At 39.9% G+C, this 22,456-nt stretch overlaps 1 long non-coding RNA gene across 1 annotated transcript in view; it reads left to right on the top strand.

Annotated features, from left to right (window-relative positions):
• LOC110209730 (uncharacterized) overlaps positions 1-22,057 on the top strand; it is a 114,915-nt gene extending 92,858 nt beyond the window's left edge. The window contains exon 3 of the long non-coding RNA XR_002324903.2: positions 20,798-22,057. This is a non-coding gene — a long non-coding RNA (uncharacterized LOC110209730). The remainder of the gene's footprint in view (positions 1-20,797) is intronic.
• Positions 22,058-22,456: the final 399 nt, after the last annotated feature.

Genomic DNA, 22,456 nt, shown 5'->3' on the forward strand with positions numbered 1-22,456 from the left:
CTGGGCCTTCTACTGCACTGCTGCTGAGATGAAGCAATATTTATAGAGGAATGCAGAGGTGTGCTGGTCAAGGTTTAACAACCTGATTGGGGGAGGAAGGAACGTATATGCATACACTTTTAAACTTATTCTACATTATTAACATTTTCTGAAGTCTAGACAATCAATAGAACAATTAATCAATCCCTGATGTTTAGTTATCACTGATTTCTGAGGTTCAGATGCTCACGCTGAAATTTTAACACAAGCAGGTTAGAGATGCCTCAAACACACCTCTATATGGTACCTTAAGGGCAGCGAGGTAGCACAGTGGATAGACCTCCAGGCTTGGAGTCTTGAGGACCTGAGTTCAAATCTAGCCTCAGATACTTACTAACTATGCGATCCTAGGCACATCACCTAACCTTTGTTAGACTCAAGTTCTTCTCTAAAATGGGAATAATAATAGCATTTACCTTGCATGATTGTCCTCAGGATTAAATGAGATAATAATTTGTAAAGTGCTTAGCACAGTGCCTCACATATAATAGGCACTATAAAAATGTTAGGCATTAGCCATTATTATTGGCCTGACCCTTTTCATTGGTGAGCTTTTGCTCTAATCAGGGACCTATACGGTCCCCTAGACTTGTAGAACTGCTTCTCCAGGAGAGAGAACTGGGGTTGCTAGAGCCAGCTCTTTTCTTCTAGACACGTACACAGTCTGTGTAACTCACAGTAGTAGTGGAGGCAAGGTTTGGGTCTGCTCTTCTACATGGTAGTTTTGTATGGTGCTGCTCCTCAGCTTTTGGAGAGTTAGCTGGTTTTGTCAAGGAATTGCTCTTTTGTTTCCAGGAGGTTTGGTGCTGGGATTCCTCTACATGTCCTGAAAACCCTTAGTGGCTCTCACCTTGCCATTCTACTGCTGCCATATCTCTTCTGGTGCCCAGCTTGGTTCAGGAATTCCCATTTTTCTACCACTGCCTCTTGCTTCTGTCAGCTCTGGGACCATATACTTCCCATCCAGTGATGGATGACTCTATGACTTTGGACAAGCCACTTAGCTGATCTCTGCCTCAGTTTCTGATTGTGTGTAAAATCATTTCTAAGGCTCTTTCTAGCCAAAAAAAAAATTATCTGCACCATGATTCACTCAGAGCTGAAGGGGCTCACCTTTTATAAAATGCAAATGGATGGAATGCATTTGGAACTCGTCCTTGCAATGGAACTCATCCTCCATTAAACAGAATCTTTTTCCATTTTTTTATCCATAAATATCATAAAACAATTTACAAATAATGGAATATATATTTTGCAATTTAATTTAGCATATGGGCATTAAAGAATTATTTTTGTCTCAGACTGTCACATCAACATAAAAGAAATTTCAGTGATTTTTAATGATGATTCATTTTAGTTTTTAAAAACTTTTACACATTCGTAGTAATAATTGGTATTTAACACATTACAGTCATAACTTTCAATAAACCTAGGACTAAAAGTTAAATAAAGACAAAACTGGAATGAAGGAGCTTAAAATGATGGAAGAAGATTTGACTTACTACACATTTTATTTTGCCTCACTTCTGTGACATAGTTCTTTTTAAAAAAAAAAACTTTATTGTGAACTTGCAAAGCTCTTCCAAGAGATATAGGTGCCCAATATAAGTTATATTTAATAACACATACCATGTTTATGTGGCCTAGACTTATATTTGGAATATTAGTTAAGATATAAACTAAAAATATGAGTCTGAATTCTATTATTAGAGCTAAGAACTGAAAGCAAGAGACAGAAAAATGTCTGAAAAGCACAGTTTGATGGATATTTCTTTCCAAAGAACTGTAGGTGATGAAAAAGACAGATATTTTTTATCTAGTAAACAGACATGCCCATCACCATTTTGTGAAATGTGAAGATGGACACTATAATATTTATTCTGAAATTTCTTTACAGATAGTGTAACAGCTTTTTCTGGAGATGAATAACAAATTTTGTGGCTTGGAGGATTATAGGAGAGGATTTTATTGTATTGGTTGAGCCATTAAAATTGGGTTTAGTCATATATGGTGGCATTAAAAATCCCATGGAGAGTTCCCACTGGTGATAGCGATTGGTTGGGTGACTGTGGGCAAGTAACTCTTTGCCCTTGGCTCTGCTTAGAAATCCTTGGTTTAGCGAGCATGAGGAAAGAAACTGGCTTATATATCTAGACATCTGTTGAGAGGCATTCATTCCCTGAATCAGTGGAATGGTCCAAAATACTCTCTTCAAAATAATAATAGCTCATTCCTCTAAATAACTGTGTGAGCTTGGGCAAGTAAATTAACCTGCCGAGGACTCAGTTTTCTCAACTGTAAAACAAAGGAGTTGATTTAGATAAGTAGTATGCTGGTAAATATTTAACAACTATCTCTTGAGAAAAAATGTTCACAGTACACACTTTTAAGATTTAATCTGTGTTATTAACATTTTCTTTCCTCACTTTCTTAAGCCTAGAAATCAATAAAATAAGACATCAAGCCCTGATTTGATGAATTTGATGGTTTCTGAGGTATCGGTGATCATACTGATCAGTTAAAAATCAACTGTCATGAGCTGGGTCTAGAACCTCCCTGATTTATATGGTCTTTGAGGTTCCATTCCATTCCTGAGCTATGAGTTCATGATCTAGGTGCAGGGGTGGGGAACCCAAACCCTCGAGGGCACATATGACCCTCTAGGTCCTCGAGTGCAGCCCTTTGACTGAATCCAAACTTCACAGAACAACCCCCCTTAATAAAAGAATTTGTTCTGTAAAACTTGGACTTGGTCCAAGGGCCACACTTGAGTACCTAGAGGACCACATGTGCCCTCGAGGCCCCAGGGTCTCCACCCCAGCCTCGTCTTTTCCTGAACTTCTTTACACTATCTTCCTCCTCTCTTGTTTTGTTCCAGCTGTATACTGTACTCCTATACACTTGCTACTCATGTCTGAGAAACATTAATTTCCTTCAAAGCTCAGCCCAGGTATCACCTCCTAAATGAATCCTTTCTGACCCCCTGAGAAATACTGAAGAACAGTGAAAAGAGAACTGGTTTTAATCCGAAAGGCCTGGATTTGAAACATGCCTCAAATAGTTATTAGCTGTGTAAACCTGGGGAAATTAAGCTGGACTCTAAATTTCAGCTTCCTCATCTGTAAAATGGGCATGATAAGAACCTACCTCCTAGGGCTGTTGTTGTGAGGACCAAATAAGATGTTTAGTCATTTTTTTTTCAGTTGTGTCTGACTCTGTGTGACCCCATTTGGGGTTCTCTTGGTAAAGATACTAGAGTGGTTTGTCATTACCTTCTCCAGCTCATTTTACAGGTGAGGAAACTGAGGTGAACAGGGTTAAGTGACTTGCCCAGGGTCACACAACTGGTAAGTATCTGAGGCCAGATTCAAACTCAGGTCTTCCTGACTTTAGGCTCAGTACTCTATCTGCTGTGCCACCTAGCTGCCCCTCCACCCAACCAAATGAGACAGTGTAATTTTGCAATTGATTGCATGTATTTTTCATAGTGGAAGATATTGTTGTACACATGTGGGCGTACAATTCCCCCCTCAGTTATTACTGCTGTCTCTGTTCTCAAATAATTTTGTATTTACTTATCAGTTTGCATATCCCCAAAGTAGAATGTAAGCTCCTTAGGGTAGGTATTTAAAAAAAATTGTTTTTGTATCCTCAGTCCACAGCATGGTAATTTGTATACAATAAGTGCTTAATAAATGTTTATTAAGTTGAATTAGATTTCAGTCATTCCCAATTTTGCTCTATGTGGTTACAAATTATGACATTGGGTAATATTAGAAAAGCGGGTTGGAATTTTTCCAGCTGGTGAAAAGTGTATTTTTCTGCAAGTGTGTAAATCTCAGTATTGGGGAAAATTTCTCACCTTCCAATACTAGGTGTAACTGAGTGTGATTCTTAACTACAGTGGTTGGATGGCCTTCAAACTTATCTGTACACTTTGTATTTCCCTTTTGGAAGCATTTCAATTTTGAATTACGTACTATAGTTTGTGAAATATACTGCTTCCCTCACATAGGTTAAATAAGGAAGAAAAATTTCAGCTTTGCAGTTCATTGCAGGATATGGAATGTTTTCATGATTCTAGATGTGAAAACCTTTCTCAGTTGGAGAAATGAAGGGTTAGCATTAGGGAAGGTCTACTAGATAATGTCCTAGACTTAGATTTATGATGATATGAGCTCTAATCTTCAAATACTGTACAAATTCTGTGGGCCTGGGCAAGTAACTTAATTTTTCTCAGCCTCAATTTCCTCATCTGTGAAATGGGGAAAATAATAGCATCCATCTCATAGAGTTTTATGAGGATCAAGTAAGAGGAGATGTGAAAGTAATTGCAAACCTTAAGGTGCTACATAAATTTTAGCTATTATTATTTTTATTCAAAACTTTAAGGATTCGTAATGTCATGGTTGTGAGTCTTCATAGATTCAACCATTCCACATCTTAATTGATGTTATCCATGAGTTTTCACTTTTAAATTTATTACCCATTGGACAAGCCATTGGAGATATTATAACACTGTGTTTGGCTGGTCCTCCAGGTGGCCATTGCTGGGACTTAATAGGAGCCACCAAGGTTTGTCCTTTGTTGTTACAGCCTTTGGTAAACCCAAATCACAACTGTGCTACGGCTTGGTACCAGAAGAGGAAAGACAATGTTGCAGTAATGTTTTGGGTTGCAGTAATTTTTTGGTTCAAATTGAAATCAACAACCATCTATTACATTGTAAGCCCCTGAGGGTAGGAGCTATTGAGGTTTTTTTTTTAAATCTTACTATCCATACTACTTAGCACAATGAGTCGCATATAGGAGATATTTAATACATGCTTGTTGAATGGAAGGGAATTGAATTTGTTAAGCACCTACTTCATCTAGGGCTGCTGGGGAAATACAAAGTTCAGGTAAGACATGGTTCTTGGCTTCTCTCCTGTTTTGCTTTAAACAAGAAAGTGCCACTGAATTGAAAAGAATCCATAGCTTGGAGGAAATATATGGTTATGCAAAGCTTTTGAATTGCCTAATACTAATGTTCTCTATGATAGGGGAAGGGATGGCTAAATAGCTTAGTATCTAAATATCTTGATATCTAAGGCTAAATATAGAAATTATTATTTTCTTGAAGTATAGTTTTATTTCACATTTTTATCAGACTATATAACCCAACATTAAGAACATATGTGGGGGGGGGAGTAAGAAAATGAATGTTTCTTTTGTGAGGGTATTGAAATGATTCCCTTACAAACTGCATTTTATCTCCTAAGTGATTGGTGTCGAAAGTATTTCTCATATCAAGATGTCTATGAAATCTTGAGGTTGTGTTGTGACATGTGGCAGCCTGGTGGTTTATTTTGGCAGTACCCTCAGGGACATGATTTACATCACCCATTCCTGCTTACCTTGAACTCTGAGACACAACCGTGCCTGCTTTTAGATTGGTAAGACTTTTAACTATTTTGAGTGTTATCATGAACACATACACATATATTTGTGGCCCCATGGTTGTATTGGAGCTGAAAAGACAGAAAACTCATTGCTTGCGAGGGGAACTAGGAAATTCTCTTTATGAATAAAAGTACTTCTGATCAAAGGTGTTATGACGCCTTCCCAGTGTGTTCGGAAGAAATCTTTTTCAATAAAACAGGGAACATTGTATGTGCACCTAAGGATTGATTTCTTTTGTTTATTTTATTCACTCACCCTCACTGTACAGTCTTTCCTTCCCTGTGAAGTCATCTGAAATACAGACAATAGAAGAAAACCGCTTTTTTTTAAAATCCACAAATGCTTTAAATTCCAGCTCACAAATGGTTGCATTGTTTGTTGGCCTTAGCAACTTCCCAGGACAGCAGTGGGAAATTTGGACATAGGTAAGATCTGAACATTGATGGCAATTTGGAATAAATGATTCCTTTTGTGGATAGCTTATCCTCTTTCCTTCAAAGCCAGTCTTTTTTTTTAAAAATGACACTTTTTTACATCACTGTCATTTTTTCATAGCCTCTACCCCTGAGAGAATAAATTCTTTCTTGGAATGAAGAGGAACAGTTAAACAAAGAAATCAACACACAACCCACATCTAACAGCATCTATAGTACTTTGCATCCACAATTCACCATTCTCTGCCAGGAAAAGGCAAAGATTATTGTTTAATCATTGCTTCTCTGGAATCGCATGAATTTGAATTCTGATATCTTTGGGTGTATTTTCATTCATGTTATTTTGGTCATCTTATGTATTGTTATCTTTGTTCTGTTTGCTTTGCTCTGGATGATTTTCTAGAAGCCTTTCTTAGTTTCTTGGAGTTTCTCCCATCTGTTATTCTCTGTGAGATGACAGATTAAATTATACTGGGTGGCATGGAGGAGTGAGCACTGAACTTAGACGCTGGAAAACCTGAGTTCGCATCCTGCCTCAGACACTTAAACAAGGATTCTAAGATACAATTGTCCAGATGACAATTTTATGATTTTTGAAAGGTTCAAGTATCCTGGTTGTCCTATAAGGCAACTTCTGAGACATTTGCTGGTGTGGCTGGCTTACAGCAGGAGTAGGAAGGACTGCATTGGGAATGGAGAAACACACTGAGAACAGAGGGACAAGGCGTAATAGTCACTTCACAAAGCTCAGATACTGATGATCCCTTGGGAAGTTCTGGTTATGGACTCAACAAAGTTTTTGTTTGGAAGGTTTCATTTGATTTTGACAAAATGAGTCAGAGTTTAGGTGAAATGGGGCACTTGTAAGTCATTGAGCAGTTAAAAAATAAGGAAGGTTACTTTGCCCTAACACAGCAAGGATAAGTGACAAGGATATAGTGATCCTTAGCTTCTATAGATGGGGCACCTCTCATCTCCAAATAGAAACAATCCTCATTAGTCTTCAGACAGCTTGTGGTTTTCAGAATCTACCAAAATAGATGGGCCCCCACTCCATCCACCCAGGCTTTGATGCCCTTAGGTGGCCAGGGAGCCGTATCAATCAGGTTTCTGGCACAGCTTCATGGCCTTTTAGGGAAAACTAATTCCTTTTATGGAGAAGCAGGGGGGACCCTGGTTCTATCATCAGAGCCCAGATAAACTGTGTGTCCAATAGGGAGCTACACCTAAGAGAACTTTGTGACAATTCCAGTGGAGAAGAAAAGGACTCCCTCCCTGGGAGTTGTAAAGTATTCTTTGCTCCAAACATGTGTCGCTACCTTTGTGCTTTATTATACTTGAGCTGATTCTGCCCATGGACTTTGTTTTTGTAAAGGGAGTGTGTGCTAAGTTTAGTGGGAATGTCTGATTCTGGTGATCCTCTGGATGTACCTCTTCTGGAAATCTGTTTTTTAAGAGTCTGGCAGACAGGTCATTAGTTGGGAGCATACTAGTGAAGGCTTGTGAGTGACAATACAGGAAAACCCTACCTCTTGGGGTTATCTACCTTTAGAATCTTGAAAGGAAGAGTGGTCTGCCATCCCCTGGGGACCCCAAAATGTGAATGTGACTTGGGCAAGTGGTTCCAGAGAGGGCTGCTCCCTGCTACATATCTGTATATATGTCTATACACCATGGAGGTATATATTGAGTATCTAGATACATATATACAAATAAAAACATGAAAAACATATAGAAACTTCTGGCAATTGCTTCTTCCATCCTTATGTGAGATTTTCAATGCTGTCATGATCCCTGAATGACCACAATTTCTCCCAAAGGCTCATTCAGACCACACCACACCAGCTGAGCCTCGCTCTGTAAAAAAAGTACCTCTTCCAGATCTGTTTGTTTCAGGGTTTTGCTTAGGAATTGAGGAAGAACTAATGCTAATATGGAAATGTTTTTAATGTGCTACTCCCTTACAGGCGAGATAGCTTTGTTTTCATGGTAGTTTGCCTAGAAAATATGTGAACCTCAGTGAGGGACACCTCATGTTTCCTGGAAATTTTAACTTCAAGACTCAATAAATTTACTTTTTTAAAAAAAAAATTTATTCATTTGAACTTAGGGACTGGGTGAACTTTTCAGAGTTTTATGTATTTAGACCCCTTCCATTTCATGGACTACCATCTCTTATGGACTTTTGCTTCCCAACAAAGATTGTGAATCTTTTCTTCTAAGCAGTATAACAAAGAAATTTACTTACAACTATATGGCCTTTCCTATCCATGCACAAGCTTCATGTTTGCGCTATCCATTAATAAAAATTAATATCAGAGAACATGATCTTGACCTCCTTTCCAAACCCATGACCATTGAAGTTTTCACCCTATTCCCCCCCCTCCTTCCCACTCCATAAAGAGAAATCCTAACATAGCTCCCTCATCAATTTTTCTGACCCCTTTCCCATATTCACACATAGTTTTCTCCTTTTCTCTCCCTGATGTTTACCATCCTCCCCCTTCTCCTTAGGGTTTCTTCCCACATAGGACTGTGAATATAGATCACTTTAGTCCCTGGAGGGAAGGATTACCAGCCAAGGACTCCACAGGTGCAACGCTTCTCAAAGCTGCATGTATTAGGCCCTAGGAAGAAATTGTGGGGCACCATGATGAGCTCGTATGCTTTGCTCTAATGGGCAACTGGGTATTTTGGTATCCTGAAATGATGCTAGTAGGCAACTACCTATTTGCCTGTGGGTGGGACAGGGTGTGTTGGGAAATAGACCCTTATTTGGAACTGAAGGAAAGGAGCTAAATGTTTTTATCTTTAAAGATTAGATCTGTAATGTCTTTGGTATGGGTGTTGGTATTGGTCAACTTTGCTTAAATGCCCAGTCATAAAGAGTTTCCCAGAGCAATGAGAGGTTTGATGATGTGTCAAAGGTCACACGCCAGGAGTATGAGTCTGGGGTGCCGAACTACTGGCAAGAGTGGGTGGTTAAACTTCCAGTGCGAAGTTAGCAACAGGCTTTACTTGTTTTGCTAATTGTCTAAACTTTAGAAAGTGGTGAAGAAAGTGTTAACAATGCAGTTTAAACTTAAAAGTGGGTCCTAGGTATATTTTCCACCCCTGGAGAGCTGGTTGTTAAATATTCACCAGCACACCCTTGGCCTAAGTTAAACCCTCTACCCACTATGCCACGCTGTCTACAGTGTAACAGTACCAGGGCTTGAGATGAGAACAGGGACTGTCTTTGGCTTTCTGTGTATGAAAAATAAGACATGCATGAATTTATGAAATTATTTACACATGTGGAAGAGGTGAGGTGGTGAGCACTTATGAGATACGTGAAATGTATTTTTCTTGAGAAAAAGAGGGTGGGATATGATGAACAGATTGAATACTGTTCTATCTCATTCCTGTTTTGTGTTATCAATTCCTCCTTTGGCCATTCTGTGTGTTCTAAGATGTAATTCCTGGCTTAAAATGGCCCCTGACCTTAAATAGCTCCATTCTTATCCTAATATAATCGGGATTCTAAAAAAAAAAAAATCTACTTTTTCAGGGGATTCTGATCCTGGCTTTTTATATTAAGGAAAAGGGGTGGGGGGAGTGCAATTGATCATAAGTCTAAATATGCTAGAAAAGAGAAACTATTTATTTAGGAGAACAAGCCCTCTGTATTATGTTCAATCTCCATTTAAATATTTTCCCCCCAAGTAAGACTGTCTAGAAATCTGAGGTTTGTAATGAAAGTGCTGTCAGAACCTTAACTGGAGCATGATGACATACCCCACCGGAAGACCATGGAGGCTATTCATGAATCCACCCTAATGTTGAAGATTATCCCTCATTACCATCATGAGAAAGGGATGATTAAACTAATAGTTACTGGGAGACATTTCTGGTGACAGGAGGCAGTGATGAAAATAAACTGACTTCAATATACATTTAGAACTGGGACTAATGGGATGTGGCAGGAAGCCAATAAATGAACACGGCCCTCGGCTCTGATCAGTGAATTACCTTCCCTGCTCAAGCCTGCTCTTTCTAAGCAGCACAGGAGGCTCAATGAAAAATCAATAGCCCCCTGTAGTTCAAAACCATAATCAATTGTTGGACCTGAGCAGTCCTTTTTTCTTGATGAGAAAATAGCCTAGCTGAGGACACAGTTCAGATGTAAAGAGCAGTTCTTCATGAAGCCCACAGAAGAGACCTGACACTGGATGGCAGCAAATTTATAGCTGCCATGGCCAGGACTGTTTTCCAATTTGGTATCTCAAGAAACGATTCTGGAGAAGACCACTGCAAAATGCCTACCCAGCACTCTAGTTCTTCATCCCCAATTTTTATATATATATATGTGTATATATGTGTGTGTGTGTATACACACATATAATATACACGTGTGTATATATGTGTATAAACACACATATTATGTATCTATACATGAGACATTCATATAGTACTTAAAAGTTGGTAAAACATTTTACAAATATTATCTCCTTTTATCCTCATGACAACCCTGGGGAGGAAGGTGGTATTATTATATCCATTTTACAATCAGGGAAACTGAGACAAACAGAGGTTAGGTAACTTACCCAGAGTCACATAGCTAGTGTAAGCGTCTTATCTAAATTCAGATCTAAATTCAGATCTTCCTGATTCCAGGTCCAGTGCTCTATTTCGAGGCAATCACCTAGTCGCAGCTAGAGAATTGGCTTCGAGGTTAGAAAGACCTCTGATTTTATACATTTACATATATACACATATATAGGTATACATATATACACACACATACATGTATATATACATATACACACATATATGCATACATATATACATCTAGCTAGCTAGCTATAGATGTACACATATCTACCTATATATAGAAGAATATATATCTCTATCTATCTATTTATCTAGCTGAGTTGTGTGATCCTACACAAGTCATTTAATTTCTCAATGCCTCACTTTAAGTCAAGTCAATGGGCATTCATTAAATGTCCACCACGTGTCAGGCACTATGCCGAGTGCTGGGGATACAAAGAAAGGTAAAAAAGAGCTCCATTTTCAAGGAACTCACAGTGTATACAGTGGGAGAGACAATATGCGCACAATATGTACAGATTTTATATATATATATATATATATGTATATATATATATGTATAACATATAGGATAAGTCGGATTTAGCATCAAAGGGAAGGCGCTAGGGTTAAGCAGACAACCTGGGAAAGGCTTCTTGGAGAAAGAAGGATTCTAACTGAGGCTTGAAGGAAGCCAGGGGAGCCAGAAGGCAGAGACAAGGCAGGGAGAGCATCACATACTGGGGATGGCCAGGGAAAATGCCGGCACTGAGAGATGCGGTGTTGGTTTCGAGGAATAGAAGACCAGTGTCAATGGATCTAAGGGTATGTGGGTGAGTGCATAGTGTAAGGGATGAGAAGGCTGGAGATGTAGGAAGGGGCAAAGTCAAGGAGGAGTTTCACAGTCACACGGAGGATTTTATATTTGATCCTAGAGGTGATAAGATGCAGAGTAGGTGTTTATCTCCATTTTTAGAAGGAATGTCCATTCTGGGAGGTGTTTATACTAATGAAATCACGTGTGGAGTCCAAATTATGTGAATACACCCGCATCAGTCCACATACACACATATATCCTATGTCTGCTGAAATCCTGCATCATCTGACTTGGAGTCCCTGATCACTCCTAGAGCTGTATTTCTCATGGTTTTCTCCTTTGGAGCATCTCAGGCTTGAGACGGTTTCAGTCATTTTCCTTCAGGGTTTAGGGGTGATGTCTGTGTGTTGATTGGCTGGTGAGCATCACCGTGACTCTTTTGAAACATCACAATTACGCTCCCCCCCAGCCTGCCCTGCTACCATACTCAATAGTGGCCTGGCCAGCTCAGCTTTGATTTTCACATTCTTTTTCTGCCTCCTGTTGTTGCTTAGACCCATTTTGCTTCTGTGCTTGCTGCTTCGGCTGTTTTATCTGCTGGCTAAATATCTGATTCCCTGGCATGGGAGCAAGCTCTGTCCCTTGGCATGAAACTGAATCCACGTGGCATGGCTGAGTATCATGCTTCCCTTCCAGGGGGCCTCAACCCTTGATATTGCAGATCAAGCATTTTTTTTCTCTCCTACTCAAGTGGATGGAGTGGTGTTAGGAATGTTGGTGATTTTGAGGGAGAGGGATGGCATTCTTAGAAGGGATGTCCTGAAAGCTGGCATAATCTGAATCGACAGTTATTTCCCCCCTTCCTGTCCTCTGCTTTTATTAAAAAGCTCTAGAATGCTTTTATCTTTTAAAAAAAAATGCCTCCACAACAAAAACAAAAAAACCAACTCTACCTGTTCATATTCTCATCATTTTTCTGATTTCCCTAATTCTTTTTTTTGGGGAGGGGTCATTCAATATCCTCAACTCTCTTCATCTCTATTATTATTATCTTTTATTTTTCTTCATAAGATGATAAATTTTGAGCTGGAAGTATATTTTCCCCCTGTCTTTTACATTATTAGATTGATGAAATAAAGTACATTGAACAAAGTATTTCTTAATTTCTATTGCAACTTCAAGTCCAGGAAACAAAAGTTCATTGTTTAAAGTAAAACATTTGTTTCGAGTAGACTCTGGAGGGGATAGTTTCAAGAGTGAGTACCATTCTGAATTTTTTCCGGGAGTATTTATTAAATGTACATTAAAACATGTTGTTACCTACGTGAAATGAGAGTTTTTCAGCCTGTCTTCTTTCCTGCTGCAAGATAGGAATTTCTTTCCATGCATGTTTTGCTGACCAATACACTTAAAAAATAAAAGTTTACATTATTTTAACACCCAGCAAAAGGGGCTGTTCCTCTGTGGCCCAGTTAAATGGTTACTATGGGATCTTATGACCACCACTGGATGGCAGCAAATGGGTTTTGTCTCAGACTGACCCCAAAGATGTGTTTGATCCATCATGGGCCAAATTTTCCTAATGGAATGGTTTTGATTTTGTTTTCCTTTTTATTTGTGGTGTCTGATAGGTTTTCCTTGGGGCATAGCCAGGAGGTAACAGTGCATTCCAGATGGAGTCCCCAAAGCTATGGGTACTCCATAAACATTGCATGTCATCACTAGTCCTTCCCCTAGAGTGGTTTTGTAAAATGCTGTCAGTATACCTCCCTCCTGCCTGTCTTTGGAGGATTTTATAAGGCTTAAAAATCTGTCCTTTAAGTATCTTTTACTTTTGTTTTTTAAGCAGGAAGATAGTTCAGAATCTTTCCTAGTAAGATTTGTCATTAGATACTTGGGATGTTTAGGCAATGCCTGAGTTTTATGGAGAGTTAAGTGAAAGCAGAATTTTTTAAAAAATCAAGTTACATGATATAAACAGTACAAATCAAATTTCCATTTCTTCCATGGGAGTTGTCAAAATTCAATTTATTTTTGTTAGATTTAAATGGTTATAAGTTGTTTTTTATTCTGGATAAGAAGAATTTTTTTATTTCCATAAATAACCACTACCAACAATTTTCTTTTTATGTAAAGTTAATAGCAATATATTATTATTTAGGGATCCTTTTTGCTAACTGCCCCTTGTTATATTTATATTGGTTTTCTCAACTTAGAGGCCAACCATGTAAAAAAAAAACAAAGCAAACCACAAGGGCCTTTCATTCTGCTGGTCAGAAAGTTCTGTGGCTAGAAATTCCACGTCAGTAGAATTTTCTTTGCTTCCAGATATGCATTCTGTTTTGGGTTAAACAACCCAGGAGGTGATCATAGAATGTATACTCTTGAATGACATGAAAACACACATCGTATGCCTCATTAGCATTTCTCTACAAAAGGTAACATTTCCAATGACATTTAGGGGTGGGGTATCACAGAGTGAGGGGAGAAGAAGGGAAGTGAAGGAGACAGACTGCATGGCACTTGACATGAGTATCTGGGAGAGACAATGAAACCACCAGGATCACTGTGGTCATGGAAATGGGACAGTGGGGTTCATTGGTTATTAAAATCTGGTCCACGTCAGGAGTGATCTCCAGCCATTAGCATCCAACCCTGCCTGTGGCCAACTGGTGATAAAATCAGTATGAAATGATTGAGTTCACTCCCTCTGAGGCCACTTCTCATTTTGTTACTGTATTTCGGAGGGGCACCTCTTAGAAATCTTTCAGAATCCAAAACCTGAAAATAAGCTGGAAACCATACTTTTCCTTTAATTCTGGGGTGGGTGGGGCGGAGTGGGAAGGAGCCTCCAAATCAGGAACGCTAAAGTCATCAGGGTGGGCGTACCACCGGCCTCTATTGACAGCGATCTGTGCACAGATGGAAAACCCCAGGGTCTAAGGCTGTCAATCTATCTCTTATATTGAGCACCATAAAAAAAAGCAGTAATATACTTAGTGAAGGCTGTTGACCCCTCCTGAACTATAACAACAATGCAGTAAAGAACAGAGGGAAGGAGCTGGGGAAAACAGGACAATAAAGGTCTCATTGATACACTCGAATCAGACAATGATTGCAATGAGTGTTATGGACACAAAAGGAGGAGAGACAAGAGCTGCCTCCTTCTCTGGGGAATGGTATCATGGAGAAACTGGAAGAACAAGGTGTCTTTTGACTGGGTGAATGTCAGTTGCTTGTGTGTGGTCTATATAAGTACATATGGATCATATATATTATATGTAAGTAGACAGTATTTCTTTTTGGGACGAGAACACTACCACCAACACATACATGAATATGCATTTGGTCCACACTTGTGATATTATCATTATGGGGAACAGCCTTTATGGAAACCCTTTCTACCATATGCATTTGGTTCATAATTGTAATATTTTCACTATAAGGAATATCCTTTATTAGGCAGGTTAGCCTCTGTTCTTAGAGAGCTACCTTAGGGCTCGGAGATTTACAATGACTTATCCAGAGTCATACAGCGAATAGATGGTAGAGCCATGACTTCCTAACTCCTAAGGCAACCCCCTATCCATTAAACCAGTGGTGTCAAACTCAGATAGAAGCAGAGACCACTAACCTCTGTGGAAGGATCCCTGCAGGCTGCATATTGACATTATCTATGTTCTGTTGTAGAATCATTTATTTTTTGAAATATTTCCCAATTATATTTTCATCTGGTTTGGGTCACCTTATCCAATAGAATATAAAGTGTTGCTGGCTGCATATTTAGTGCCTCTACATTAAGCCATACCGAATCTCATAATATAGGTAGGCACATGCAAACGTTTTGGCTTTAACGTAACAAGACGTAGATCACAAGTCACATACCAGTCTCATGAGTTTGCAGCACCATCTGTGTTTCTGATGTGTGCATACATCTGTATGTGCATGTGTGTATGTGTTTATGTCTGTATCCCGTTTTTTTTTTGTCTTTGATTTTTTTTTCCAATTAGGAGGTATTGCATTGTACTGCAATGTTATTGTACCTGGAGGCAGAAGACATGACTTCCAGACCTGGGCTTTTCTACTAACTAGTTGTATGATCTTGGATAAATCACTTCTGTTCTCTAGGTCTCAGTTGCCCCATCTTACCTGTAAAAGGAGGCTATGAATTGTGTTCCTTAAGTTAGCAACGGAAGATTGGCTTCAGGAGGGGGCTAGGGAATTCCAGGACTGAGTAAAGGTTACCCTTAAGGTCCTATGACTAGCCTTGTCATGTCATTAGATGCAATTGACTGGCAAACCCAATTTTCTATAATCATTACCTAGCCTCCTCCAAGGCAAAACAGGCCCTCGCTGTGGGGGAGGGGGGCAGGAGAGAAATGAAGGAGAAGAGGCAAGCATTTAGGAAAAGCATCACTCAGTCTGCGACAACGTGTCCTGTGCGTACCCCTAGCACTTCTGTACTTGTATCCTCTCCTTGGCCCCATTCCAGGCTGCTATAAGAGCAGCCCTCCAGCTGCATAAATGCCTCTATCCAGGCCCGGAACAGCCCATGGTTACTGGCTTACTTTATTTGTTAGACAAAAGGAGATAATGAAAGTCACAATAAAACAATTCCCTCTAGAGTTGGTACTTTCTCCTTATGTTGGCTGGGCATCTGAAGCAGTCCACGTTTCTGGTTCAGTTCCTTCTGTGCATGAGGCTGACCGATTACACGCATGGTCATGTTCTGTGACTGCCCCAGCCTGGGCCAGCACCAGAACTCACTCGGTGAGTGAGGGATGGCCCCTCTCCTTCCACAAATAAGTCGGTCACTGCAGTGCGTGAAGACATGAATACAGATACACAGGGAACGCAGGAGAGGCCGGGAGGCTTTGCCAAGACCCGCATTCTAACCTGATGTCCCTTTCCTTTCTTCTTCATGCTCATGTTTTCCTGTTCCATTGTATTCCCCCTTTTCCCTTTCCTTTTACCTTAAGTAGAGGTGACACAGATCAATACCTTTGATGGAAAGTAATAATCGGGCCTATTAAGTGACAAAGGTTTACTCTGTAACAGCTGTGCTGGCGGGAGAGGAGAGCTTGTCTGACTAATGAATCATGAAACAATCAGGCATTCGCCATTTGTGTTTAGATCTGTAAATATGGTGTGGTTCAAGTGCCAGACCATCGCCGGCACTCCAGCTGGGGGCACAGATGGTCCACATTCAGAGCAGCACAAGTGTAAAGAAAAAGAGGGTTTTTTTCTTCCCTTTCTCCGTCCCACACTGCACCGAGCGCGCTGAGCCGCGACTCGTCTCTCTGAAGGATAAACTTCAGAGAAAGGAAGGAAATGCCTTTTATAAGAGGAGAGCCTTCAAATGGTGATTTTTAAGTAGATCGTCAAGGATGAGGGTTCGGAAAAGTCCCCCGTGTCATATCCATCCCTTAAGAATCGCGTTTCCATTTACTCAGAGATGTAGAGCAATTCTTTCTTACATGTTCTATTTGATTTGCTATTGTCTCCTGAAATACAAACTGAGGCAGAGTGAAGAACGCATTCTAAGAGGAGAGACCCAAATATGGACACATTTTTTTTAAAGCTACTACTGTGTGTAATTTAGCACATTGTTTTGAAACCTTTCTTAGGGCTGAGCTAAAGGCACTAAATGAAAGTCATGCACCTTCATTGAGGAAGGTGAGCTCAAACAACTTCAGAGGCAGAGAGACTGAAATGTTCACTCTCAAGTATAGTTGAGTAATTGCCTTGTTATGGTAAGCTTTATTTTGTGACCCAATTGTCACTTAAAGTCACTCTCTTGGTTGGGTTAAAAAGACATTTCTTAAGGTATTCATTTGCTTAATGTGAGCATCCATCTTTCACATTTCCCTTTGGTACATACCTAGATTCCTTCCTTCCTTCCTTCCTTCCTTCCTTCCTTCCTTCCTTCCTTCCTTCCTTCCTTCCTTCCTTCCTTCCTTCCTTCCTTCCTTCCTTCCTTCCTCTGTCTTTCTATCTCTCTCTGTCTCTCTCTTTCTCTCTGGAGGCAACTGAGATTAAATGACTTGCCCAGGGTCACACAGTTATATTTATTTTTTCTCTTTCTTTCTTTCTTTCTTTCTTTCTTTCTTTCTTTCTTTCTTTCTTTCTTTCTTTCTTTCTTTCTTTCTTTCTTTCTTTCTTTCTTTCTTTCTTTCTTTTTTTTTTTTCTTTCTTTCTTTCTTTCTTTCTTTCTTTCTTTCTTTCTTTCTTTCTTTCTTTCTTTCTTTCCCAGCAAAGAAGTTTATAGGATTTATGTTACTGCACCTTAAAAAATTCCTTTCTATCCCTCTCTACTGCCATTATCCTCTTTCTGGTCATCAATACATTTTTTGCTTGTACTATTTTGAAAGCCTCCCATTGGGTCTCCCAATAGTCTGTTCTTCCTCAAATTCAGCTCTCATAACTAAGATTAATCTTCTTAATTCACAGCTTCACTCCTATCACTTTCTCCTTTAAAATCCCATTGAAGAGCTGGCTGTAGACAGCCCAGTAATATCCAGATGCCTGGATCAGGCATTGCTTGAGTAGAAAGAACAAAGGACTTTGACTTAGGAGACCTGGGTTTGCACTACATATTTGTTAGCTACTGAGTGGATTTAGAGGAGTTATTTAATTTCTCTGAGCCTCATTTTCTTCATTGGAAAAATTAAGAAGTTAGACTAGATGATTTCTAAGGTCTCTTCTAACTCTGAATCCTATGATCCAGGCTACGTGGTGTAGTGGGTAGAGCACCGGGCCTGGAGACAGAAAGACCTGCAGTCTCAGACATGTATAAGCTGTGTGACCCTGGGAAGTCACTTAACCTCTGTTTGCCTCAGTTTCCTCAGCTGTGAAATGGGAATAATAATAACACCTACCTCCCAGGGTTGTCGTGACAACTGAAGAAGATGATTATAAGGCATTCAATGCAGTACCCATCACATAGTAGGTGCTTTTCCTTTAATCATGAATATATGCTTTTTTTTCATCCTTCCTTCCTTCCTCCTAGTGCCTTCTAGAATCTGGGCCCAACATACCTTTTTGACCTTACCTGTTATTATTTTTTTGCACCTGATTGGATTACTTCCTGGTTCCCCAGAATAAAACCCTCTTTTCTCTCTTCTCTGCCATTGCTTTCTGTCTCTTCTCTCCATTCTTTCTGCTACACTTAACCATCTTTAATGCTACTTTCTCTAGGAAGCATTCCCTTCTCTCTGCTTCTGGGGAAAAACATTTGGAAGAACTAATTTTTGTTGAATGTTTGCAAAGAAGAGGCCACTATTCCCACTGACACCAGCTACCCACTAGCTACCACCAAGCTAGCTTAGCTGAAGTACCAAGACATTCTGAGGGAGAGACGGGTTGGCATGTAGCAGGTGGGTCATGACAACTCCACTACCACCTTCCTCAGACTCCAGCAGAGATGGTCCAGGTTCCCATGCCTGAGCCTCGCAAATAGCAGTGCTCTCCAGACCATTGGCCTTGATTCCAGCTTGGCCTTGTAGCCACTGAGGGGAACAACCCTTGTGGAGAAAGGGCCCCTCTGCCAGCACCAGCACCACCATGAACCACCCACTAACTACCACCAATGAGCAGAAAAAAGCCTATAGCCTTAAGAATAGCAGCACCTCTTGGCGACCCAGACCACTGGTCCAGTGCCATTGTCCGGGGAAGTAACCCTTGTGAAGATGAGACCTGACAACTTCTTTTGCAGGTGCAGCAGCCCTTAACAGCTGCAGCTATTTAAGTCCCAGAAAAGAAAAAAAAATTCTTGCCACCTAAGTCCTTGGCACTGTTCAATGGTTCAACTAAAAAAATAAAACTGATACAATTTTATTAGTGGAAATGACATTAAAAAAATACCTTACCATCTGCTTTGCTGTTGCACCCTAAGGAGTCTCAGGTCTTTTTTTTTTTCTGACTTGTAATTGAAACTTCCTATATGTATTATCTCTTCTACCCTCCCTGCCACACCTCCATTAGAATGTAAGCTCCTGGAGAGCAAGGAGTAGCTTTGCTTTTCCATTTGTACCCTTAGTGCTCTTGGCACACAGCAAATGCTTCCTAAATGCTTTTTCCTTCATTCAGCCACTCATTTATTCAACAGCCCTATGAACCTTACTAAAAAGAGTCATACCAAAGGGATCCTACCAAAATACCAAAGAGAAGAAAAATGATTTAAAAACTGCACAAGAGAAAAAGTAGATCAAAACAGAAAATGAGCAAAAGTGAAGGGTTGAGAGCATTAAAAATATCCAGGCACTAAAGCGGAAATCGAAGCAAAGCAGATAGAATAAGAAACAATACAAGGCATTCTGAGGGACATTTTGAAATGGATAAATTATGTATCTAAAAGAAGAAAGCTAAAATGAGCACTGCTAAGATAGTGCAAAGAGCAAATAAAAGAGCCGGTAGAAGGCAAAAAGTAAAGCAAAAATGATGGATGGAACTAACGCTAAAATTAAAAGATCCCTCCAGACGATTAGGAGCAAGAATGAGGAAAATGACCAGCAGGAGGCGCGTCATAGTAAACCTGAAATAATCTAGACACAGCCAACGACAGACACAAGGAGGCTTGCCCAGTAGAATGTGACCTCCTTGAGGGCAGGAATAGTTGTTGTTATTGTTGTTTTTGTCATTGCATTGGGACCCTGGCCAAGTGTCTTATACATAGTAAGTGCTTAAGAGATGTTTATTGAGCTGCATTGAATTTTGTAGGGTCATTCCAGTCTTCTGATGGCAATTTCCGTACCACTGAAGTATGAACTCAACTAGTCCTTATATTTTATTTAGTTTACAACAAATCAGATATTGAGATGTAAAAGAAATGATTCAAGGCAAGTCCCACATTAGTACTGGCTGATTTTTTGTTTCTTTCACTCAAGAGAGTTAAAGAGATGATGTCAAGACAACAAACAACAAAGATGGTATTTTTACAATATGTCGCCCTGGAATCACAGCCCTCATATTTTCCTTGCCCTTATGCCATCTTCCAGGGGTCTCTTTGACACAGGGCATCCTCAGTCAGCCAGTTAGAACCTCAAACTACTTTGCTATGGTGGGGAGACATCTCATTACACAAGCTACATACAGTTGTGGATTAGACATTAAATATGCTCTTGGCAGGCCGTGGCTTGTCAAGAGAATTTTGAATGCAGTCCAGACTGGACTGGTCTTTAACCTGGGAACGGCCAGAGCCAAACAGAGTAGGCTAGAGACAAAGTGGTGGTATAATTTATTTCAGAGTGAGAAAAATGAATTGCATGCAAGAAAGTGCCCCCTCTTTCTGAAAAGGAGGGGTCAGCACATTTCCAGAGAGTGAGACCATCCAGAGCACAAAGGATTGTAGTTATGACAAACTCAGGGCATAGCAGGCTTGCTGGGCCTTAGCTCTGGGAAACAGGGTATTTCCAAAATATTTTGATAGGTTCATGGTTCCAATTTCTGATCAGTTGACTCATACCACCTTTGTTCTTTCCTTGTTGGTTCTCAGAGCCATCACTAGCCTACAGATCAATGTGAGGCCTAAAATCTGTCAGTGAGGTAGAGGATGTCCACGCCAAGACTTCCTTCAGCAGAATGGGCAGGTGAGAAGGTTTGTTTCGATGGCCATGAAGGCAGCTGAAGCAGCCCCTGGGGAGTGCTTAGAGCTTGGTCAGACATTGAAGACACCAAGATCATCGATCGCGTCCCAGGTCATCGCTAGTTTTCTTGACTTTTGTCTTTGCCACTGGACTTTGGTGACTCTGGAGGAGAAAGTGAGGCAGAGTTGCACAGTCATCAGCCCCACTTAAATCCAATTCACACTCAAGTCAAAACATCCCCCTATGGTATCAACGATCCTCTTCATAAATGAAGGACAGCCAACAACAACAGACAATCAGTGGTAGACTGTAAGCTTCTTCAAGTTGGGGAGTTTTGTTTTTGATTTTGCATCTCCAGGTTCTACCACATAGCTCATGTTTGACAAGATGAATCTTATTTAAGGGCAGCTAGGTGGCGCCACAGTGCCCAGAGCTGGGCCCGGAGTCAAGAAGACTCATTTTCTTGAGCTGTGTGACCCTGCGGAAGTCACTTAACCATGTTTGCCTCAATTTCCTCATCTGTAAAATGAGCTGGAAAAGGAAATGATAAGCCCCTCCACTACCTTTGCCAAGAAAACCCCAAATGGGGTCACAAAGAATTGGATATGACAGAAAAACAAATATTATTTTAAAATTATCCCCCTTTCAGCCAATCAAACCCTTATCCCATGATTCTAGCTCTGTTAATTTCTTTTTTTTCTCTTCTTCTTTCAAATTTTTCTTCTCTAGGTCTTCCCTGCTAACTGATAGCCGCTCAGCACCATCATTTCCTCCTTAATACATGGAGCCAATAGAAATTCGTGAAGCTGCCCTCTACTATGCTTCCACAGGATTGAAAAGTGCTATGTAAATCTAAACTCATATTACTTATTAATCTAGGCAAAGCATCTGGCAACAGGGCCTTTATGTGCCATTGGGCCTAGGGCAAAAGATACAAGAGGGCCCCCTGTGTATTGCTCTTCCTAAGAAGATGCCTTCAATAGGTATAATTATTCTCAGTCTCAATTATATGTAAACAAACATGCACACTACATAAATTAATGGTGTTCATTGCAAATACCTGCAATTGACCTAGGCTGAAGTCTAGTGAAGAAAGACTGAGTAATTTAGCACTATTCATGAACATTTCCTACCTGTATAAATAAAGTTTTCTCCCTTTTTGTCCTGTTCCTGTTGTTGCTAACACAGCATTTCAAAAGTAAAGTTTAAGTGTAAGGAAGACCTGTTGAAAAGAAATTAGAAGGGTACTTAGTGCTTGACTCATAAAAGCTTACAGTTTAATTGTACATTTGAGACAAATATGCAAAAAAGGTAGGATTCTGAAGAATTATATAATCCAGTATAAATTAATGCAATGTAATCTATGTAGAAAAGTGCTTAGAGAATGAAGAGCAATGGGATGGTTGATGTTGGTGGGCGTTGGGGAGGTGGGGAGGTGGTTAGCAAGAATTCATAGCACACATGCTGTAAAAGGCATTTTAATATAGGTAGAAAGAGTCCTGAACTTGGAATCACAGTAACTGAGTTTGAATCCTGACTCTGCCATTTATTCTCATGTAATGTTGGAC

The sequence above is a fragment of the Phascolarctos cinereus genome, unplaced genomic scaffold, assembly GCF_003287225.1.
Source record: "Phascolarctos cinereus isolate Bilbo 61053 unplaced genomic scaffold, phaCin_HiC Scaffold_9;HRSCAF=440, whole genome shotgun sequence".
Classification (NCBI taxonomy): domain Eukaryota; kingdom Metazoa; phylum Chordata; class Mammalia; order Diprotodontia; family Phascolarctidae; genus Phascolarctos; species Phascolarctos cinereus.